Source organism: Melospiza melodia, chromosome 3, assembly GCF_035770615.1.
Source record: "Melospiza melodia melodia isolate bMelMel2 chromosome 3, bMelMel2.pri, whole genome shotgun sequence".
Taxonomy (NCBI): Eukaryota; Metazoa; Chordata; class Aves; order Passeriformes; family Passerellidae; genus Melospiza; species Melospiza melodia.
Window position 1 is genome coordinate 139,352,502 of NC_086196.1, and position 23,008 is coordinate 139,375,509.

A 23,008-nucleotide genomic window follows, 5' to 3' on the forward strand; every position below is an offset into this window, starting at 1 on the left:
CATCTCTCTCACCAGCCGGTGACTCACGACTGTTTTCAAGGGGTCTTCATGAGCAGGGTTCTGCAGTGTCATTGCAAAGTCTTCAGGACTCGTTGTTGGTAGTACATCCCAGAAAAACCGCGATAGTATGTCAGAGAGAGAGAGAGAGAGAGAAAAGAAGGAAAACGTAGAAAAAGGGAAATAAAAAACAAATATAATTAATATTAATTAAAAAAATATTATTTTTTAAACAATTTTTCAAATAATCAAAAGCAAGAAAGCAATAAACAAATACAATAAGTATTAATTTAAAATATTTTTTTTCAAAACATTTCACTAAAAATCAAAAGTAATTTTCACAAATCATAAAAGAAAATAGAAGATTATTTCAAAACACACTCTAATTTATAATTGCCTTGAGTCAACAGTCTTGGGGATGTCCATATTGAAGAGGACATCAGCTAAGTTGTGTGCATTAATTATAGATGTTAATTTTGCTAACCATTTCATTGCTCTCCAATTCATAATGAATAAGATTGCCGATAAAATAAAACCAATCAAAACTAGAATCAAAAGGATAATGATGGGATAACACATATTGTTCAGGACACTTGTGGCAGTAGGCGACCACTCAAAAAGGGCATCCCACCACCTGTGCTTGACATCTTTCCTTACTCTTTCCATGGCACGGTGTATTTGTCTCACATTATGATGAACAGTTACCAGGGTCTTCTGTCTGTTTTTCTTGATCTTTTCCAAAATTTTGATTAAGTCCTTATGGAGCAACAATTGCTTTACCAAAGTGAGGCTCATCCCAATGGGAGTATCTCTGCTGGTCAGAGTGACACCAAGATAGGTTAGAAAGTCTCTTTTCCCAGCCCAGTGCTCGAAGAAGGAGTCAGAGCTCTTCAGTTCTCAGTCTGAAGGTTGTTTATTGTTTCTAATCTATAAAATTCTTTCTCCTGTCCTGCTGTGGTCTACTTAGCAGGACAGTCTGAGGCACTCTGCCCACCTCCGGGGTGGTGTTATCTTTTTATACTAAAAACTACCTATACACTATTTAGAATTACTTTCCAATACCTATCACCTCTGTTAGACAGTGAGCTCCTACTCTAAACCAATCTAAAAGTGCCAACATCACGGCAGAAGATGGCGGCCAAGAAGAAGAAAGAGAAAGGTTGGACATGCCGAGATTCCTCCATCTTGCCCCCTGAACTCCCATTCTAAAAACCCCACAAAATCTATTTTTCCACCTTGTAATAAATTCACTACCATTTCGTTTAAACTTTCATGGCTTGTACTTCTTCATATAAAGGTTTTTCATGGTTTGATGATGGCGCAATGTCAGTACCCCCATGAAAATACATTCTCCCTGGTGTCTGCTGTGAGATGTAACCAGAAATATAGAAAAGCATTGTCACAGACATTTTTTCATAAAATCCTCTCTTTGGGATTTTTCCTCTTCTGGGAAGCTGAGGCCTCAGAAGAAAAGTGTAAACAATTATTATCTGCTGATGTGAAATGCAATAGGTGCACCTGTGATTGGCTCATGTTCCATGTTTACAATTAAGGGCCAATCACAGGACCAAGCTCAGGGACAGATTCTCAGAGAGCTCTCTTGTTTTTAGATTTCTATTCTATTCTTAGCTTAGCAGCTTCTGCAACTTTTCTCTCTATTCTTTTTAGTATAGTCATAATGTATTATATATCATAAATTAATAAATCCAGCCTTCTGATCATGAAGCAAGATTCTTGTCTTCTCTCTCACCCTGAGGAGCCCTCATCAAGTCACTGCAATAGAGCAGGCTCCAACTTAGGAATAAAGAAGAGAAAACTTTATTAACTTACAACTATATGTAAAAAGAAACACACAGAAAGAATGAAAACCTTCCAAAAACAGTTCCTCCTCCCCCCCCCACCAAATTTCCAATACATCCATCCCTCAGATCACCAACCCTCAGTCCATCACCACCCTTTAGATAATCCATTCTCAGTTCATCAAGGGGTGAGGAGTCTCTCTTGCACCATAGGCTTCCCCTGGAAACAAAGTTGAGACCTCTTGTGTTTCCTGTCACTCATGGCATCGCCCAGTGATCATTGCCATCATGACATCTTCCTTCCATGTCCAGTGCTCTCATCACTGCACATGGACCAGGGCTACTTCTAGGGTTTTCCTTTTAAGGGTCCAGTTCCAAAAAAGAGCACAGGCTCTCACTTTCGGGACACCTGCCCCCCCAAATTTCACCCCCTGGGGCCGAGGGGTCTCAAAAACAGAGATCTTCTCTTCCACTGAAGATCAAGGGCACCAACCACCCTCCTCAACTGTTGTCTCTGTTCATGCACTCTCTCACCTAACATCACTGCACTCCCTTGGCTCCAAGTCATTGACTCACCCTAAATGCAGTCTCTGTGTCACAGGAAAAAAAATTGGTTCCATCCATGGCTATACAAGAAAGGTCCAGCCAAAGCCACTCCATCATCTCCTCCCACCTAAGATTCTTCTCCACTTCTCTCGTGGCCCATTTCCTCTTCTCTCATCTCTTATCTCTTCTCATTCAGCTCCAGGAGGATTAGCATTTGTAAGGTTTCCATTATGCAAGAAAAGGGTTAAAATCTCAGTCTCTGCTTGTCCAGAACTCCCATGTTGCCCTGTCAGGCACCTGCTCACCGTCCTTCTCCTTCTCAGCCAGCTGCTATCAAATTTCAAGGTGGCACAGGCACAGACACCAGCTCTCTCTCTCTCTCTCTCTCTCTCTCTCTCTCTCTCTCTCTCTCTCTCTCTCTCTCTCTCCTGGGGGGAGAGTGGCAGGGCGTATGGGGGGTGGCTGCCCGATGCCTCTCAGTGCTCCTCCACCCTTCTGTCCTCAAGGGCCTCTTCACCTCCTATCTCTGTCCAAGGCCCAGGACTACCTCACCCAGCTGCATGGCTTCCCCTCCCCTACCCAGCCGGCAGCAGCTGGGCAGGGGAGGTCTGACCTGTTTCCCCACCAGAACCCAAGAGAAAGTTTTCCTGGGAGTTCTCTTCTTTTAACCCCTGTGTTCTCAGAGGCGTATCCATGTCCCCAGTGGCCACACCAGGTGCCAATATTCAAATCTGAGCACCCATTGGTTAGACCACAGCATCCCAAAAAATTCACTTCCTCTCAAACCACGACAAGGTTGGTAATTTTTTTTTCCAAGGGCTACATCAAAGGCACAGGGGTCCTGGGCTCTGTGCCAAGGTCTCCAAGCCCCCTGACAGGGTCTTGCATCCTCCAGGGCAGCCAGAGGAATTTCCTGGGTTCCCACAAGAGTAGGCATTAGTTTGGGAATCAGTGTGTAGTTGGATTGTAAAAGGTAGTGAGAGGTAACTGGAGCTTCATAAAAAAAATCACATCCTGCAATTTCGGTAAAGTTACAAGCATAAAAATTTGAATGATTTTTAGTATCCACTACTATGTTTGCTACAAATACAATGTCACAAGCAGTTCTAAAGCATGCACACCCATTGCCTATGTATATCAGGACTGTTTCAGAAGTCTTGTTAGGATGAATTTCAAAGTGACAGATATTTTGCTCTGTGTCCAAACAAATGTCTTGAGCTATGACTTAATAACTTTCACAGATGAACCTTTGTTGTTTGTCACCGTTAGGTCAGACATGACATACACACATGGTCAGGGACCAAGAAGAAAAAAGTTTTTTATTCTGCATGTTCTCCAGCTTGTATACTCTTAACAAAGCATGATCTTAAGTCATTAACTACATCACAAGAACTGACTATATTCATTGGTGCAAAGCAATTAATGTCAATATAATTGGCAAAAGTTTTACAGAAATTTAAAAAGGCATGCATACACATCTACTTATGCATGTAGTGTAGCTTACAAAAATTTTCATGTATCTTTTCTAATCTGTTTCCATGCTGACGGCCTTGTCTTCTTCTTTGCTATGGATACACTCAGAAATCATCAATTGTTATTTCTTCTATTAACTCAGCTTTTCTTGCAGGCCAGCTGTCAATCCCCTCCATACTTCCCCCTTTTTGTATTTGAGTGACAAACACAGCTTACAAGGATTTTTGCAGGGCCTGATGCAAAAATCCAGGCAGACAAGAGAGACACAGAGCAATAATTACAATTCCAACAAAATTAACCATCCAGTCTTCAACAAGGCCTTAAGCCACCTAGTGATGCCTTAGCTTTTGAAAAAACTATTCAACTATCTGCATTTGTCATTTACTTTGAAGTGATTGACTCTCTTTCAAGTTTGCAATAGTTTTGTAGATTGATTTACTGTGATTTGATAAATTCATGCAACACATACTTTTAAAATTTTGGCATCCATGACCATGAGGTAACAATAAGAAATATACAGTTGCTTTGTTTTGCAATGTTGCATGTCTAATGTGGTTTACACCTAGCAGTAATCTACTTAAAGCCACAGATGTGTCATTGCTTTGCTTAGCAAGCCAACAACTAAGCTTATTTAAGGAAGATAGAGCATAAGCTGAAGCTACCCCAGGTGCAAAAATTGAAGCAGAAGTAATAGAAGCAGGTCTTCACAAAGCCCCTTAATCCTGGTATTGAGAAGCAAATTTATGCTGAAGCGATCGTTGCTTCTTGTTTTTTGATGCATTATTGCTATGTTGGGTGTCAATAGAGTTAACTGCTCCAAACTGCAGGGACTTTTTCTTATCTTTCTTGGAATACCAACTCAAGCACAATCACTACAGATTAAAAACACACTTTTTGATAGTTGCAAAGATACATCAAAGGCACATGATACATGATGTGAGGTATAGTTACACCACAAACTTGAATTTCTATGAATGTCTAGTGTTGTATTTACATCCTGAGACTGCCTTTCTGTTGTCTTGTCTTTTCCTTTGTAACTAAACATTGCACAAGCATCTATTTGCAATGATCTTAGTAATTCTAGCTCTTGTGGCTCAATGGAAACTTGAGGCAAGTGTACATAGATACTATCTTAGAAATTTATATTGTGTACAGGATTTATTGGTTTACAATTAAAAGCTTGTAAAGGATATACCTAGTTATTAAGAGGTACACTTACAAGACCACGTAGAGAATGGATTTTTAGGACTGGAAACTGACAGGCACAGCATGTCTTGATGTGTATCCTCAGCCAGTGTTACTCACACATTCCTTTTTCAGTTGTAGTGGAATCTTCCATTCTGTTCTATTGGAATAGGAATCCCAATATTACCAGTTATATTGTGCCTGGGCCAGTCTGACCCTTGCTGCTGGGCCAAAGGCAGCAAGTGCGGTGTATCACCCCAGAGATACCTTGGCTTGCTGGTGATTGCAGCTGGGCACTGAACAAGTCCAGGCTTGTTAGGAACCCCGTTTACCTCAGGAGGAAGATTTCAGACAATGGTGAAGAGAAAAAGGAGAGGATTCTGCTGGAGGGTTTAATGTCCAGAGGTTTATTCCATGGTTACAGAGGTCTGAACGTGAGGAGCTGCTCCAACAGAACCCCCGCATGGTCTGATCACCTTTTAAGCTCAGGGACAGGGGGAGGGGAGGTACAGGTGAGCCACCAACCAGGTGAGAGGGGCAGGGTCCCAGGGGAAGATGACACCCAGAAAGGCCAATGACCCCTGGGCCTGAGGGGCATCCTTTGAACTTGACCAACCACACAACGCCTTGCTGGAATGTTAGGCCTGATTGACAGGACTCCCTCAGCATGGGGGCAAGGGGGAAGGGAGAGAGATATAGGCACACCTGGGGAAGGGACCCGGAAGCTTAAGACACACCGCAACACTGTTCCCTCTGGTGCGTTCCAGATAAGGTTTAGCACAAGGAGTAGATATTTAATGTGGTCCATTTTTTGTAGAGACATAAGCATATCTCTTCTTCTAGGTTATTAAATTTACAGGACTGCTTCATTGACCACTAATTAGATTTCTCATTTGCACTTGAACAGGCTTTTGCAACTTAGATCTTTTTGAAATTAATGAGGAAAAATGAGAAAACAAAGGAAGAAGTTGTTTCTTTGTAGGATAAAAATTCAGCACATAAACTGCTTTGTTTAATTGTGCTTGGAGGGCTTTCTTTGCATTCTCTTTTTTTGTTTTTCAAGCTGATGCTTCAATGTGCCATGGGCACATTCCACAATAGCTTGTTTAGTGGAAGAATTAGGAATACTTGTACTATGTACAACATCTTAAGCAGCAAAAAAAAAAAAAAACAAACTTTGTTTTTTGAGAAGCATAACCAGATCTATTATTAGTCTTAATTTATTGAGGCACCCCTAAAACAGAAAAAGACTTTTGAAGTCACAAATAATATTTATAGCTTTTTCACTTGTATGTGCAGTTTCTACAATAGCATGAGAAAAGGTATCAATCGAAACACGTACATGTTTCAATCTCCCAAAATCTGCAATTTCAGTAATGTTTGTCTGCTAGAGTTGCAAAGCTTGCAACTTTCTGGGATTTGTTCTATAATACACAGGAACATGTGAACTTTCACAATCATGGCATGCAGTGATAATTGAATGAGCATTATTGTTACTAAGGCCAAATTGCAACTGCAGACTTTGAGCTCCTTGATGATAAAATTGATGAAACAAAATTGCTTGTTGTTTACGATTAGGAAATGTTAAAGCAGTATTGGCAACAAGAGCATTAGCTACAGTGTTCTTTTCAGTGAAAAATCTTGGTAAAGATGTGTGACTGTGAATGTGTACTACAAAATATAGTTTAGTGCATTTCTGGATTGTATTCTACAATTCCAGCAACACCTCAAATAAATGACAATGATTAACTTCAGATAAAACAACCTTATCTAACTTTTTGGTCAAATTTGTTACAAAAGCAGAATATGTGACAATGTTTACAGCTTGAGGGAACAACTGAAAAGCTGTTGTCATGGCTTGCAATTCAACAGTTTGAGGTGATCTTGTCTGAAATTTGATTACATGTTGCTAATTACTATTAACTTTCTAAGTTACTACAGCTTTTTTTGTTTTCCTAGGACCATCTGTAAAAACAGTTGGTCTATCCACAGGACTTTTCATGCTTCATTGCTTTTGACTAACAGGTACTTTTGGAAAATATTTTAACAAGGGATGACTTGGTAAATGATAAGACACCTGTCTTGTGAAAACAGCCATAGCTGCTTGCAACTGATAATTGTTGGAAAGATACCACTTAACATACTAATTCTGCACAGGCAAAACAATTTTTTTAGGATTTCAGCTTGACACATAATTTCTGAGCCTTAATAATAATTTCAGCAATCAATTCAAAAAGACTAGGAGCAGTTTTCACAGGTTTGGAAGGTATAAACAATCATTTTAAAATATGTAAAGGATATTTCTACTGATAATTTCATTGCACAAGAATTTCACAAGGAATTATCTTGTCAATCAGAATGAACACCTGCATTACTTGTGTCAGATCAATGCGAGAAATAAATTTCTTACACAGAGCTTTCTCAACCTTTTCAAGAACAGAAAGAGCTTCTGGGGTTAGCACATGGACATCAGTAGGATTGTCTGATTTCTTAAACATTTCAAAAAGAGGCTGTAATTGTGAATTAGTAATCTTAAATAAGGTTTTATTTAATTAATTAATTTTATTAATTTTTGCATATCAGTCAAATTTTTAACTTTGTTTTGTAATTGAATTTTTTCAGGTTTCATTTGTTTTTGAGACATAATGAGACCCAAATATTTCCAAGGTTTAACAGTTTGAATTTTCTTTGGAGTTAAACACAGGCAATAACTTTTTAAAGAAGTTATAGCAAAAGATTGCAAATCAGTTAACTGCTCTTGTTTTTTGGCTGCTAACAAAATATCATCTATGTAATGAAAACAATAGCAATTAGGAAATTTCTCTCTTACTGGAGACAATGTTTGTGTTACAAACTAATGACAGATAGTTGGAGAATTTTTCATTCTTTGGGAAAGAAATTTCCATTCATACCTTTGTGTTGGTTCACAATGTTTAATTGTGGGCACTGTAAATGCAAATTTTTCTTTGTCTTGTACAGCTAAGAGAATTGTGAAAAAACAATCTTTTAAATTCATCACAATAATTTTCTAGTTAATGGGAATCATAGTAGAGGATGGTAAACCAGGCTGTAAAGCTTTCATGGTAGCCATTACAGTATTATTTTGTCTCAAATCATGTACAAATCTCCACTTATCAGATTTTTTTTTTGTAACAAACACAGGAATGTTCCATGGATTGCATGAAGCTTCAATATGACTTACAATTAATTGTTCTTGAACCAAAGTTTGCAGAGAAATTAATTTTTCACCAGTCAGAGGCTACTGATTGACTCACACAGTGGACAACTAGGTTAAAGCAAGAGTGGGTTGCTGAACACTCTGTAACACAGTGAACTCTGTTAAAAATCCGTGGTAATGTTCACTTCCCATTGACTAAGACAATCCTGATTCCATATATTTGAAAGAGTAGAAGTAATAGATGGCTTTAAAGTTGCTTTTTGCTTTTCAGGATTTGTGATCAAAATATTGTTAAGTGAACTTCTACTGACTGTGGTGCCTTTTAGCTTAACAACCCCAGTGTCACTTGTTTGCACCGGCCACTGTGGTAGCCACGAGTGTAAAGACACAATTGTAATAGCAGCTTTCGTGTCCAGCAGACCATTCAATTTGAGGTCTTGCATTTTCAGAAGTCAAGGTGCACATTAATGTAGGTCGCTGAGCTTTCACTTGTTGTGCTTAGCAAACTTGGGGCGTCCTAGTAGATTTGAAGCTTCTAGTGGAATGTAGTTGATTTTCTGGTTTGGGAACACAATTTAAAAAAGGAACAATTTGAGCAAGACAAGTTCCTTTAGGTATAGTAACTGGTGGATAATTAGTTGAAATCATAGCACAAATTTGTCCTATGTAATTAGCATCAATTACTCCAATATGTGTATTAAGTCCTGTTAAAGTAGCACTTGATCTTCTAATTAAAAGAGCTCTGAGACTTTTACCAATAGGTCTCTATGTTTGCAAAGGTACTTTAACAACATCATGAGTATTAACAGTTATCATGTTGGTGGTGGGTATATCAATTCTTGCTGAGCTAATTGTTGCCTCTAAGCATTGTTCAGAAATGGATAACTTTGCAATGCTGGGAGGGCTTGTGGTTGCTGAGGTATTTGTGTCCATATGTGCCCCTTTGCGGTTTTTTTTCTTGATTTTTTGTAACAATTGTTCATTTGCATGGTATTTTGATTTACATCATTTAGCAAAGTGCTTATTTTTACTACATTGATTATAAGATTATAAGATTCATTTTAGACTTCACTTTTTGTTCAACATTTTTAGGATACTGTGATCGTAAATGACTTTGTTCTCTTCAGGAAAAATATTTTGGTGGAGGCCTTAGATCTGCTGCTAATGCAGTCATTTTAGGTTGAACTCTGCCAACTTTTGAATAGGCTGTGGCCATCTTAGGGACAGAGGGATGTCCTGGCAGCGCTTCAATAATTTTTTGGCAATCTTCATTTGCGTTATCTCTTGCCAACTGCTTATATAGAATTTGCCTTAAATTTTCACCTCTACTTGTTTTTTTAATTGCTGCAGCAATTTTTCAACAAATTGCAGAAAAGGCTCTTTAAGACTTTGTCCTATAGTGACATATTTTGCTTTTGGAGCTGCTATTTCCATTCTTTTAGTTATAGCACTCATACTTAATTGTTAAGCTTGTGTTAAAACTAGAGGATTTCACAGTGCTTATAAATCTGAATTAGAAGAAGGCCCTTGACTAAGCAAAATACCAACTCTTACAGCACGATGAGGGTTTTGCTGAGGTAGTTGCATATTATTTAAAGCTGTTTGCTCAGCTAATTGCTTTCAATTGTTTTGAAATACTCTATATTGTACTGGTTGAAACAAACTGTAGACAAATGAACAATATCATAAGGAGACAGCAAATCTGTATTATTAATACAAATTAATTGCATTACTTTAGTAGAATTAATACCAAATTTAGCTACTTTAGACTGAAGGTCTTGCACAATTTTCTATGCAAAAACCTCATTGTTATCATTTTGTCTTGATTAGGAATTGCTTTAAACACAGGAAAAGCTATTTTACAATGCATTATCAACATGAATATCAACAGCATCTGAGCCTTTTGGTGGGCTTATTTTTTTACTAAATTTCAGTCTCCTGTCTCAACTGCTTTCCTTTTAACACATTCCAAACACCGAAGACTGATGAACAATAATACAATAATTGTAACAACAAGTTACAATAATATGATCAGAAGGCAGAGTTTTTGAAACACTAAGCTTATTTGTATTACCAGTTTTACCAAGCTTATCTCTATTACCAGTTTTACAGCAAAGAGAAGTATATATTTATTCAGACTTTTTAATCTCTAGTTTTTTCTTCGTCACTATCAGAATCAGAAGACAAAGGAGGAGAAAGAGTTAATAGTTTCATTTGTTGGTGCAGTTCATAATTAGGAGCGAGCAAAGGAGGGGATGGCTCAATTTGTTTCTTTTTGAAGGTCATCTTAGCCAGTTGCTGTGCTGAAGACTCAGAGTTAGATTTAACATTAAGTTCAGCTAATTGCTGTGTAGCAGAAGGGTACGTGGATTTAAAGCCTTTTGAAGACGAGCACTAAGAAGCCTTATCAACTTTTTGCTCATTCCCTGTAGCACCAGACTTAGCAACAGTCTCTGCAAAAAAAAAAAAAAAAACAGCAGAACTCTCAGGCTGAGCTTCTCCCCTCTGCTGCTCCTCAGCAACTTCAAGTTCCTCCTCTGATTCTCCTTCTACTTCTTCCAAGTCTTTTTTATCTTGCTCCACTTTCCACTTCTTTAAGATGTTATAAAGCAAACTCCAAGTAGGAGATAGATCTGCAGTTGCTTTATCCCCATTCTGAATTATTTCCAAGAGTGTTTCTCCAACTTCTTTCTAAGCTCCAACACTAAAAGCAGTAGTTACATCAGTCTTAAAATTTTGAGACTTTGCCCAAATTAAAATACTACTCTGAGTGTAGTCCATTGTTTAAACTCTTTTTATTTTAAACAAAGATTTCCATGTAGATAAAACAATCTGTTAAATTTTCCTATTGTTCCTAGTGGCTCACCTTTTTTCCAAGTGTCAGAATCAGGTCTGGACTGGCAGCTGCACCCCTCTGCTCTCAGCTCGCTGGGTTCCGACCTCACTGCCCTGCGCCCAGCAGTTCCATCACATCGGGGTCACCAAAGGTCACAGTTAGGTTGGACGTGACATACACACATGATCAGGGTCCAAGAAGAAAAAAATTTTTTATTCTGCATGTTCTCCAGCTAATATACTCTTAACAAAGCATGATCTTAAGTTATTAACTACATCACAATAACTGATTATATTCATTGGTGCAAAGCAATTAATGTCAATATAATTGGCAAATTTTTACAGAAATTTAAAAAGCCATGCATACACGTCTACTTATGCACGTAGTGTAGCTTACAAAAATTTTCATGTATCTTTTCTAATCTGTTTCCATGCTGACGGTGTTGTCTTCTTCTTTGCTATGGATACACCCAAAAATCATCAATTGTTATTTCTTCTATTAACTCAGCTTTTCTTGCAGGCCAGCTCTCAAGCCCCTCCATATCACATAAATAACCTAGCACTCATTTTTCCAGTCCACAGAGCAACCTCTAACTTCACCCTCTCAAAACGTGAAAACATCTTACTAAAAATAAGGGTCCAGGAGACTGTCCCAAAGGTTAGGGTATATTCCACAGCCAACTACACAATGTGGCTTTTAGGTTCCCCAAGACAAAATACCCTTCTCTGCCTAAAGTTCCCTCTCCACTGAGGGATAATCACCTTTAGTCTCGACCAGACAGAGGCACTGCAGATGAAGTTCCGGTTCCAGAGACAGTCCTTGGTGCTTTAAGGATTCTCATCTTGCATTTGTCCAGGTTTAGAGCAAATCTGGGGGAAAATCCTCCAAAGGAGCTCCGGTGGGAAAAGCAGATCCAATTGGCCCCTCCGCCCCCAAACTGGTCCGGGAGGAAAAAATACTTCCTTGGAGAAAGGTGGAAAAAAACTGTTTATTAAACAATAAAACCAAAACAACATCAAACAATGAGACCCCTTGCCACTCTAAAAGAGATGACAAACTGAGAAAACCCCGGGCTGAAGCTCAGTTCACTCAGTCTCTGATCAATCCCTCCGGTGCTGGAATTGTCGCAGGCCAGGCCTGGCCAGGTAGGCCACAGTTGCAGCTGCCGGTGCTCTCCTGGGTGTTCAGTCCAGAGCAGTTTCAAGAGGTCCAAAGAAAAATGAAAAAAACAGTCCAAGGAACTTCTTTGCTTCAGCTAGCTAACACTAACTAAAAAGCAAAAGAAGAGCTCCGTCCCGCTGTCTGTCCATCCGCAGACAACGCAGTCAGGAGCAGAAATGTGGAGGAGTGAGTGCAGTGTCTGAAAACAAACTGCGCACATCTTCTCTCCCCACCCTTCACTCTCTGGAACACTCTTATGTCAACGGAAGGAGACCAGGACATCAATTAGATCATCACAGGCCTCATTTTATTGATCAGTACAGCAGGTTAAATACAGTTCATAATGAGCTTCATACATATTGCAAAAGTTGAGCTCAGGATTGGTTAGTTACATATCAGCAACTACGCTTACTTCTGCATTCTTATGGTTATACTTTTGATACTTTCTACATATTCTCAGGAAGAATCTCTCTTCCCTATCCTCATGTTGCGGCAAGGGCATTCTGTCCTTGCCTGTCAATGGTCACTGACTGCTGACTTCTCCCTTCAGCTTACTGACTGCTGACTTCCCTCTTTCAGCTTAACCAGCGGCATTATGTCAGCATGGCCTTTCTCAGCTAACCAATTATTAATAATACTCTCCACGCTCTTAAAGGTACAAAACTTATCATTCAACATTAACAGAATGAGACAATTGGGGATAAAAGCATCATGTAGTCCACCCAGGACATTCCACCCCTTATCCCCATATTGTCTGCTTACTGCTAAAACTAATATAAATTCTAACCCTACAAGTACATACATGATACATTATTATATACATTACATTATATACATCCATTATACAGCTATACACGGACAATGGTAATAACATTCAGCAAACAGTGATATTTACACAGGTTTTATCCAACAATCAGATCTCCCTGAGGTACACATCATGTTCTTCCATCTTTTTGCATTATCCACCATGTGCAACCTGGTCCCTGAGCAAAAACAACCCCATGAATGGGTTTGTCTGTATTCGAGGCAGGATTTATCCAAACTGTCTTCCCTAATAAACCTCTGACATGTACCACTGGGACTTTGTCTCCATCTACTCTCTGCAAAGGCTCAGATTCGGCAGGGCCCACTCGGTTAGTAGAGCCTCGGGTGTTAACTAACCAGGTGGCTTTTGCCAGATGCTGCTCCCAGTTTTTGAAAGATCCCCCACCTAATGCTTTCAATGTGGTTTTTAACAGTCCGTTGTACCTCTCCACTTTGCCTGCAGCTGGTGCATGGTAGGGGATAAGGTACACCCACTCAATGCCATGTTCCCTAGCCCAGGTGTTGAGAAGGCTGTTCTTGAAATGAATCCCATTGTCTGACTCGATCCTCTCAGGGGTACCATGTCTCCACAGGACTTGCTTTTCCAGGCCCAGGATGGTGTTCCGGGCCATAGCATGAGACACAGGGTAGGTTTCCAACCATCCAGTGGTGGCTTCCACAATGGTCAGCACATAGCGCTTGCCCTGGCGTGTCTGGGGCAGTGTGATGTAGTCAGTCTGCCAGGCCTCCCCATACTTGTACTTGGACCACCGCCCACCGTAACACAGGGGCTTCACTCGCTTGGCCTGCTTGATGGTAGCACATGTCTCACAGTCATGGATAACCTGAGAAATACTGTCCATGGTTAAATCCACCCCTCGGTCTCATGCCCACTTATAGGTGGCATCCCTGCCCTGATGGCCTGAGGCATCATGGGCCCATTGAGCTAGGAATAACTCTCCTTTCAGTTGCAAATCTAAGTCTATGTTTGACACCTCTATCTTTGCAGCCTGGTCTACTTGCTCATTGTTTTGGTGCTCCTCATTGGCTCTACTTTTGGGAACATGAGCATCCACATGGCAGACCTTCACAGGCAGCTTCCCTACCCTGGTAGCAATGTCTTTCCACTCTTCAGCAGCCCAAATTGGTTTTCCTCTATGCTGCCAGTTAGCCTCTTTCCACCTCTCCAGCCATCCCCACAGAGCATTGGCTGCCATCCATGAATCAGTGTAGAGGTAGAGCTTTGGCCACTTCTCTCTCTCAGCAATGTCTAGGGCCAGTTGAACAGCTTTCAATTCAGCAAGTTGGCTTGATCCACCTTCTCCTTCAGTGGCCTTGCCACCTGTCATGTGGGGCTCCATACGGCTGCTTTCCACTTCCGGTTCATCCCTACGATGTGGCAAGAACCATCAGTAAAGAGAGCGTATAATGTATCTTCTGCTGGCAGTTGGTTGTATGGTGGAGCTTCTTCAGCCCGTGTCACTTCTTGTTCCCCTTCATCAGCGAGACCAAAGTTTTCACCTTCTGGCCAGTTTGTATTTCCAGAATCCCAGGGCAATTCAGTTTTCCAACACGGGCGCACTGTGTGATAACAGCAATCCATTTGCTCCATGTAGCACTGGTGGCATGGTGCGTAGAGGGAACTTTTGCTTTGAACATCCACCCCAATACTGGTAGTCAGGGTGCCCGGAGTAGTTGTGCTTCAGTGCCTATTACCTCCGAGGCAGCCTGGACTCCTTCATAGGCAGTCAAGATTTCTTTCTCTGTTGGAGTATAATTGGCTTCAGACCCTCTGTAGCTACGACTCCAAAATCCCAGTGGTCGGCCTCAAGTCTCCCCAGGCACCTTCTGCCAAAGGCTCCAGGACAAGCCATGGTTCCTGGCTGCAGAGTAGAGCACGTTCTTCACCTCTGGTCCTGTCCTGACTGGGCCAAGGGCTACTGCATGAGCAATCTCCTGCTTGATCTGTGCAAAGGCTTGTTGCTGCTCAGGGCCCCAGTGGAAAGTGTTCTTCTTATGGGTGACCAGGTAGAGAGGGCTCACGATCTGACTGTATTCGGGAATATTCATCCTCTAAAAACCTATGGCACCTAGGAAAGCTTGTGTTTCTTTCTTGCTGGATGGTGGAGACATTGCTGTGATCTTGTTGATGACATTGGTGGGAATCTGACACCGTCCATCTTGCCACTTCACTCCCAGAAACTGGATCTCTTGAGCAGGTCCCTTGACTTTGCTCTTCTTGATGGCGAAGCCAGCTTTTAGGAGAATCTGGATGATTTCCTCCCCTTTCTCAAACACCTCTGCTGCTGTCTTCCCCCACACAATGATGTCATCAATATATTGCAGATGTTCTGGAGCCTCACCGTGTTCCAGTGCAGCCTGGATCAGTCCATGGCAGATGGTGGGGCTGTGCTTCCACCCCTGGGGCAGTCGGTTCCAGGTGTACTGCACGCCTCTCCAGGTGAAAGTAAACTGAGGCCTGCATTCTGCTGCCAGAGGAATGGAGAAAAATGCATTGGCAATATCTATAGTTGCGTACCACCTTGCTGCCTTGGACTCAAGCTCGTACTGGAGTTCCAGCATGTCCAGCACAGCAGCACTCAGTGGTGGAGTCACTTCCTTCAATGCATGATAGTCCACTGTCAATCTCCATTCTCCTTCAGATTTTCACACAGGCCAAATAGGACTGTTGAAGGGTGAGTGGGTCTTGCTGACCACCCCTTAGCTCTCCAGCTCACGGCTAATTTTGTGGATGGGGATCACAGCATCTTGATTTGTTTGGTACTGTCAGCGGTGCACTGTTGAGGTGACAATTGGTACTCGTTGTTCTTCCACCCTCAGGAGACCTACTGCAGATGGGCTTTCTGACAGTCCAGGGAAGCTGTTCAACTGCTTGAAACCCTCTGTCTCTACAGCAGCTATTCCAAATGCCCATCTGAGTCCCTTTGGGTCTCTGAAATACGCACTTCAGAGGAAGTCTATGCCTAAAATACATGGGGCCTCTGGGCCAGTCACAATAGGATGCTTCTTCCACTCATTTCCAGTCAGGCTCACCTCAGCTTCCACCACAGTAAAATCCTGTGATCTCCCTGTCACATCAGCAATAGAAACAGACTCTGTCCCCATATCTCGATGGGCTTAATGTACATTGTGCACCAGTGTCAACCAAAGCTTTGTGTTCTTGTGGTTCAGATGTGCCAGGCCAACAAATCCACACAGTCCAAAAAACACCGTTTTCCCCAGCTTCTACCTGGCTAGAGGCCGGGCCCCTCTAAGCCTGGTTATCCTTCTTTCCCTGGGCATATGCCTTGGCGGTTCCTTCAAGGGGAACAAAAATATTGTCATTATCATCATATGTGACATTTCGTTTTCTGGCCACTGGAAATGCTTCCCTTTTGGAACTTCCTCTCTGAGTCTTCAGTTCACGTACCCATTGTGCCAGAGTAGCGGTAGGTTTTCTATGCCATCTCTCCATGTCTTCTCCACAATCACGCAGGTAGAACCACAGCTCAGCTCGTGTACATTCTCTCGCCATCTGGGCAACATCTGCCTTGGGTACCAGAACCTCTGATCTGTACTGTCGAGACTTGGAGAAAGCCCTCTTTAATCTCCTCCCTCAGTTTCTTGTGACCCTCTTCCATCTTGTCTTCTAATTTTTGCAGATGTGTTTCCACCGCTGCAATTCTGGCATGTGTTGGGCCATGCATATGCTCGGAGCTTCTTTGCCATATCCAGCACAGTCTTCTCACCATCATCCCGCTTCATTATTGCTAAAGCAGAAGCGTATTCTCGTGGCCCAAGTCGTACAAATTTTCTCCACATCACAGGTGTGCATGGTACCAAGTCTGGATTTAGAGTGTTTCCATCATCTGAGAAGACAATCTCAGCCACTGCCATTTCCCTCAAGGGTTGAATCCCTTGTTCTATAGTTTTCTACTGGGTTTGCTGCATATAGAGATCGTCTGCACACAGGTATCTTTCTGCTACAATTCTCAGGACCCGTTCCCAGAGGCTGTGAGGGTTAGCCCCACTCATCATTTCTTGGTCAATGACAGGATCCTGTGACAGGATCCTGAATGCCTCGCTTCAGTGCCGTCCAGAATTGTAGCCTCGCCTGCAGCACCCCAGGGACGGACCAGCCAACTAATTATGGATTCATCAGGTCGTCGGGTGCGGCGAGGGTGTATCTGGCCTGGGTGGTCAGGGTCCGGCTAGCAGAGGGCAGGCCGACACCCCGCTGCAATCCAGTGCAAGCACCCCTTGGCGTCAGAGGGCCTCAGGCTGTGCTCGCCTGCAGACCGATCTCACCGCCAATGCAACTGGAAATAAGGAGCTGGACTCTCAATGGGGTTAAGTGTGGTTTAATGAACAACTCAAGACAGCATCCAGGGAGAAACCCCAGGGAGAGACCAAGAAATGGGGGTAAAACAAGGTTATAAAGGGGGTGGGTGTACAAAGGAGGGGTTTACATGGAACCAATCAGGAAGGGTGGAGGGACGAACTTAACATAACTGACATAAAGGGGAATCCAATGAATACAAAGTAGAGGAGGGGCCCCGGGACCACAGCCAAACACAACCCCCAGAGAGAAGACGACTCTGGAAAGTTGGGAGGACTGGGGGGTGATTGACTGGGCCCAGGGAGGGGAGAAAGTTTACTTATAAGGAGGAAAGGGGGAGGAGAAATTATATAACTTAGGTACCTGACACAATCAAGGGCAGGGGTAACCATAGTAACATAACTGACATTAGAGTTAATGGCGGGAAAACTGGGGAGGGCAGAACCATTTACATTGAACAGGGGGGACAATACATAAAATGAGGGAGTAATACAAGAAACTTAACAACATACTACAACCGTCGAGTGTAATCCTTCCTTAGGCCACGAAGGTACTTCACGGAATAAGACTCAATAGTTGTGTCTGATCTTGCACCTGCTGCTTTGACTCCTGATTTTATGGCAGGAGGCATCAAGGTTCCTTCTCCTGTATCACCCCCAGGAGCACTGCCATGCAGAAACCAGCCTGCTACAACTGGGGTAGCTAATGGCCAAAGGGTTTAATTGTAATCCACAGAGAAGCACACAATCTCTTCGTGGGGTCTGGGACCTGAGGGGAGGCTTCACATTGGGCTTCAACTGACACCGCACTGGAGTCCATGGCTAGCTCAGGAGCAATGCAGTGCCGTGAGTGGGGAATAGCTTCCCCTCAAAACAGAGAGGGCTGAACCTTAGAACCACCTCCTCTACCGCTCGAATGGTTGTCTGTGTCAGGGAGTGGACGAAAAAGGAGAGGTAGGCTTTTGGGAAATTCTAAGAAAAACTTATTCACCAAAGGGAACAGGAATTGAAGAGCCCCAAGCACCAGTGTGTTTGGGATTTTATACAGCACTAGAACTGGGGGTAGGTATGATCTCTAAACCAAAAGGGAATCCGAGAGGGAGGAGCAACAGGAGGGGAATACAATTCAGGGAATTGGGGGGTGGAATGGGAAGAAGGGGGTGGAGAGGGCAGGTCACATGGACCAATGGGGCATCGTACATTAGGGGAATTCCAGGGAGTAAAAACTGGCAGGGGAAGAGTTTGCAGGAGACTGACAGGAAAGGGTCCAGAACAGGGGGCAGAGTTTACAGTGATGGACAGGGAAGGCACTGGAATACTGGGTGGGGATTGCAATGATTGAAGGGTAAAAGGAGAGGGATATAACCTGGGAATAGGCCATCTTAGGGAAATACAAAATACAGGGGGTGAACTGGAACTGACTATTGACATGAACAATCTGTGAAATAAAAAGGCACCACAACAGCATCCCATTCTTTATTCTCTGATACTTTAAACATGCTCACCTTCAAGGTTGAAGCCTCTCTTTCCCAGCAGGCAGCATTGCTCTCTCTTCTTGGTTGCATGGTATGTTAGCACTTACATATATGTTTAATGGTCAACATAGCAATCCTTCTTCTGATCCGTATCTCAGCCAGTATACATGATGGTTCCTAATTTTCCTTCTGTTCCATTCTACTATGCAGTATTGAATTATTTTGAGCTTGTCCTCATTTCTGGTATTGGGGTCATTATTCTGCCAGGCTAGTTTCCTTCCCAGTGGGCTGTCTGGAGGTATATCTATTGGTACCTCCTCAATTTCTACTTCTCCCCTTGGGGATACCCTACTTACCCATAGTCCCATCCTGAAAGGCCAATCAAAGGTCTTCCCCCAACAGAGCCTTTCCAACCACAGGCTCTCCCAACAGAGCTCGTCTCCCCAGTCGGCTAACCACAAGCTCTCCCAGCAAGGCCCACCTTATTAAGATGAGAAAAGGAAAGGGGCGGGGTGTGGAAGGGAAACAAGGAAAGGATGCAAGACAAAGAAATAAAAGAGAGAAAAAATCTTTATCTCTCTTCCAAAAAGTGAATAAAACCTCGCCTATTAGGTCCAGGGGCCTCCATATCACTGGATTTTCCCTGCCGTTCCTCTCCTCCTCAGCTTGATGTTCTGGTCCCATGGACTTATCTCAGCAGGTATTACAGGGGAGTTGGTACAGCCCCGTGTCTGCCTTGATCCTCTCTCAGTGAGTGGTGGCCCTGGCCAGGTCCAGGCTCAGCAAGTGGCATCTTCGCCCTACTCCCCACTCAGCTCAGTCAGTGGCGGCTCCACCCTACTCCCCACTCAGCAAGCTGTGGCTCCGCTTCCAGCTCAGCAAGTGGTGTCTCTGCCCCACTCCCATTGCAGTGAGTGGCTGCTCCACCCCACTCCCCGCTCAGCAGCCATCCCACCATGACCCCAGCCTTGGCTGGCTCAGAAAATTATACATGAGTTGCACACCAAAGTCAGGCCCCACCCCAGGTGCTGCCTGAGCCGCCGCACTACATGGAGCCCTATATGGACTCCTATCACTTGCACAAGCGTGATCAGATGATCTCCAAATCCGGTAGCTCTCAACCTGGCCGCCCACGTGTTCTTGAGCACCCCTAAGTCTGGCAGCTCTCAACCTGGCTCCCCCAGGTGTTCTTGAGCACTCCTGAGTCCAGTAACTCTCAACCTAGCAACCCCCAGGTGTACTAAAGCCCCCCAAGTCCGGTGGCTCTCAACCTGGCACACCCCAGCTGTTCTCAAGCACTCCTGAGTCCGGTGACTCTCACACAGACTCCAAGCACACTCTCTGACTCTCACACGCATGCAAATACTCACAATTTCATCTGCCTTTTTGTCCCCTCCTTCTTTTTCATTATTTAGTCTTCTGCTGTCCCCAGGGGATACCTGCACTCACACTGGTCACAGTAGATCTCGACCAAGCTGCCAAAATTGTGGCAGGGTGCACTTCTCTTATCAAATCTCCTACAGCCACAGAGATGAAGTTTTTATTCCAGATAATAGACCATTTTGAGAAACAACTGCTTACTTTTAAAATTTCAAAGGTTTATTAAACCTTAATAAAAACTACAACAAAGGATGGATACGGAAAAGGTTTTCAACACTGGGAGCCCCCATGACTACCAGCCACGTGCTCCTCTTCAAAATGGATGCTCTCCCTTCTATATCTCTAGCCCCTCCTAGAGTCTTGTCAGTCAACTTCTTCCTTGCTGTCTAGTGGTAGAGATCATTTTCTTCCATCTTGACTGGAGGTCAGGTGTTACAATAGGAACAAGGCAACCCTCCCCAAATGCCCTGACTCCCAAGGCCATCCTGTGATACCACATGGGGGGTGGCAGTGGGACAGGATATATTACAGTAACATAATTATAACTAGACATATACATCTACAAAACTTCTCTTAGTATACACATAACGTACATCCCCTAATTGTGAGAGTCAACCATCTCATTACTCATCTATAACAAAAAGAAATTCAGTGTGACAAGAGGGACTTCCCCCTCGTGAGCCTGTGCTGGTTGTGACCCTGTGCTGGTTGTGACCCATGACTGACTCATCCTTCAGGGTTTTTTCAAACAAAAGGGACCAGCACTGATGAACCCCAGCAACTTCAGGACAGTTTTCCAGGGGCCCTGTGTAACTCACCCCTGAGAAGCCTGAAGTCTGCTCCCCACAAAGCCAGGGCTGAAGTTTTGCTATAATTTTTCCACCTGTCAGCAGAGATTTGATAGCTCCGTGGTGGCTGAAGCCAAGATGGCCACCAATGGGCACCAGCCTGATGAGACCTTCTGTGCTAATGAGCAGTAGATCACAAAGGGCACCTCTCTGAGTTGGCTCCCAAAGTCTCCAGTCTCTCCTGAAGGGACACCAGGATGTCCCAGGCACAGCTGTGGGCAGGGACAAGGTGGATTTTCCCCCTAGACTGGGGTGGCAGGAAGCAGCTCCTGGGAAGAGGCCAGAGAGGGGCGAGGGAGGGGCTGCGCTGGCAGCTGGAGCAGGAGTGTCGTGGCTTGACCGGAAATGGGACATCTGGGATATGTTGTTTTTGCTGTGGTTACCAATGGGTGTTCGGATTTTAAGATGAGCACCTGGTTTGACCAGTGGGGTATTGTAACCGCCTCTTGAGACTACAAACCCAAGGAGTTCAAAGCAGGGCTCTTGTCCTTCAGAGCCCTCTTGGGATTTCCGGCGTGAAGGGTTGGGCCTCCCTCCCCCAGCCCAGTTGCTGGCTGGGCTGGGGGAGGGGAAAGCCACGTGGCCCATTTACGGTAGGCCCGGATTCGGGGGAAGGGTGGGGGAGCATCGAGCGACCTGTTTATACCACCCCCCCCTTTTTTGGAGACAAAGAGAATGCAGCCTGTGCTGGAACTGTTATCTTGAATCTTGATATCATGTGCTGACAGCACGGCTGGGAGCAGAAGGGGGGGGCTGTGAGCAGCCCAGCTGCCTGGGAGAGCTTTTAACTCTTGTGGATAGTGAGAACGTCACTGAACATTACCTTTCCTAGGAAAGGGATAAGAGTGGAAGATGAAGGAAGAAACAGGCCAGTAAGGGGGTCTGGCAAAGAGAAAGAGAGATTTTGAAGGAATGGGGGAAGATGGAGTGGCAACTTTGCTGGACTCTTTTGTTGTAGATCCATGGACTGTTTCCTGGTGATACAGAGGCTGCATTGCAGGGGGAAGCGGAGGCTTGGAGCCAGGAGAGTTTGGTGTTGAGACCCCTCGGCCCCAGGGGGTATAGAAGAAATGGGGGGGACAAAGGTCCCAGAGATGAGACTGTGCTCTGCTTGGAACGAGACGAGGCATCCTTAAAATGGTCCACCCTGAAAGCAGGCCTCTGCCTCATCCCATGCCTGGTGGTGAGAGCACCTTGGCATGGAAAGGAGATGTCACGAGATAGCAGGACTCCGGGCGGTGCTAATTGTGATAAGAAGTCCGTGGTACAAGGAAGGACTCCGTCTACTCTTCATAAGCTGATGATTTGATTTTCTAAAGGGTGGTGCCAGACCGAATGTGGATAATTTTGGGAAATGAATTGTACTGGGATCTGGAGGAGGAGGGGGAAGTGTTTCTGTGTAGTTTTCATTCTCCTTGTGTTTTCTTTTTTTGTGTGTGTGTAGTTTAGTAATTGTGTGTAGTTTAGTTAATAAACTTTTCTTTATGTTTAAGCAGGAGCCTGCTTTGCTTATTCCTGCTCACATCTCATAGCGGATGTCAGGTAGAAGGTATACTCATGGGAGCTCTGGCTTTGCCAGGCCTAAACCATAACAAGGAGCACAGCTCAGAGACCCTGGGGGGCATGGGGGGGAGTGTGTCTGGGGAGTGTGGAGTGCCATGGGGGGAGTGTGTGAGCACTGCCTCCGGGTGCTGGGAGCAGCAGGCTGGGCCAGGCAGAGAGCAGGGCAGCCGTGGGCTGGGCAGAGGGTGCAGGATGCAGGCAGGGCTGTTGGATGGGCAGAGGGGCTGCGCCAGTGCTCCAGGGAGCCAGGAATGGCCCCGGCTGTCTGCCCTTGTGGATTGAGGAGTTCTGCGGCTGGAATGTGGGCAATGGTGAAGGCAGCACATTGTCCAGGGCAGGCTGTGTGGCTGAGTGAGTCTGTGTGTGTCTGTGTGTGTGCGTCTGTGTTTGTGTCTCTGTCTGTGTAGTCTCTGGAATACACACTC

The 23,008-nt window shown here is 43.9% G+C and overlaps 1 protein-coding gene across 11 annotated transcripts in view; it reads left to right on the forward strand.

Moving 5' to 3' along the window:
- LOC134416523 (interferon-induced very large GTPase 1-like) overlaps positions 1-23,008 on the forward strand; it is a 63,957-nt gene that overhangs the window by 4,509 nt on the left and 36,440 nt on the right. Inside the window, exon 3 of one of the 11 annotated variants that reach the window (XR_010027293.1) lies at positions 1,080-1,264. The exons of 9 other annotated variants lie outside the window; for them this stretch is intronic. The gene's annotated coding sequence lies outside the window, so the exon portion shown is untranslated. Of the gene's footprint in view, positions 1-1,079; positions 1,265-21,978; positions 22,513-23,008 lie in introns of those variants that run through there. One more of the 11 variants, XR_010027292.1, reaches the window with a different exon arrangement.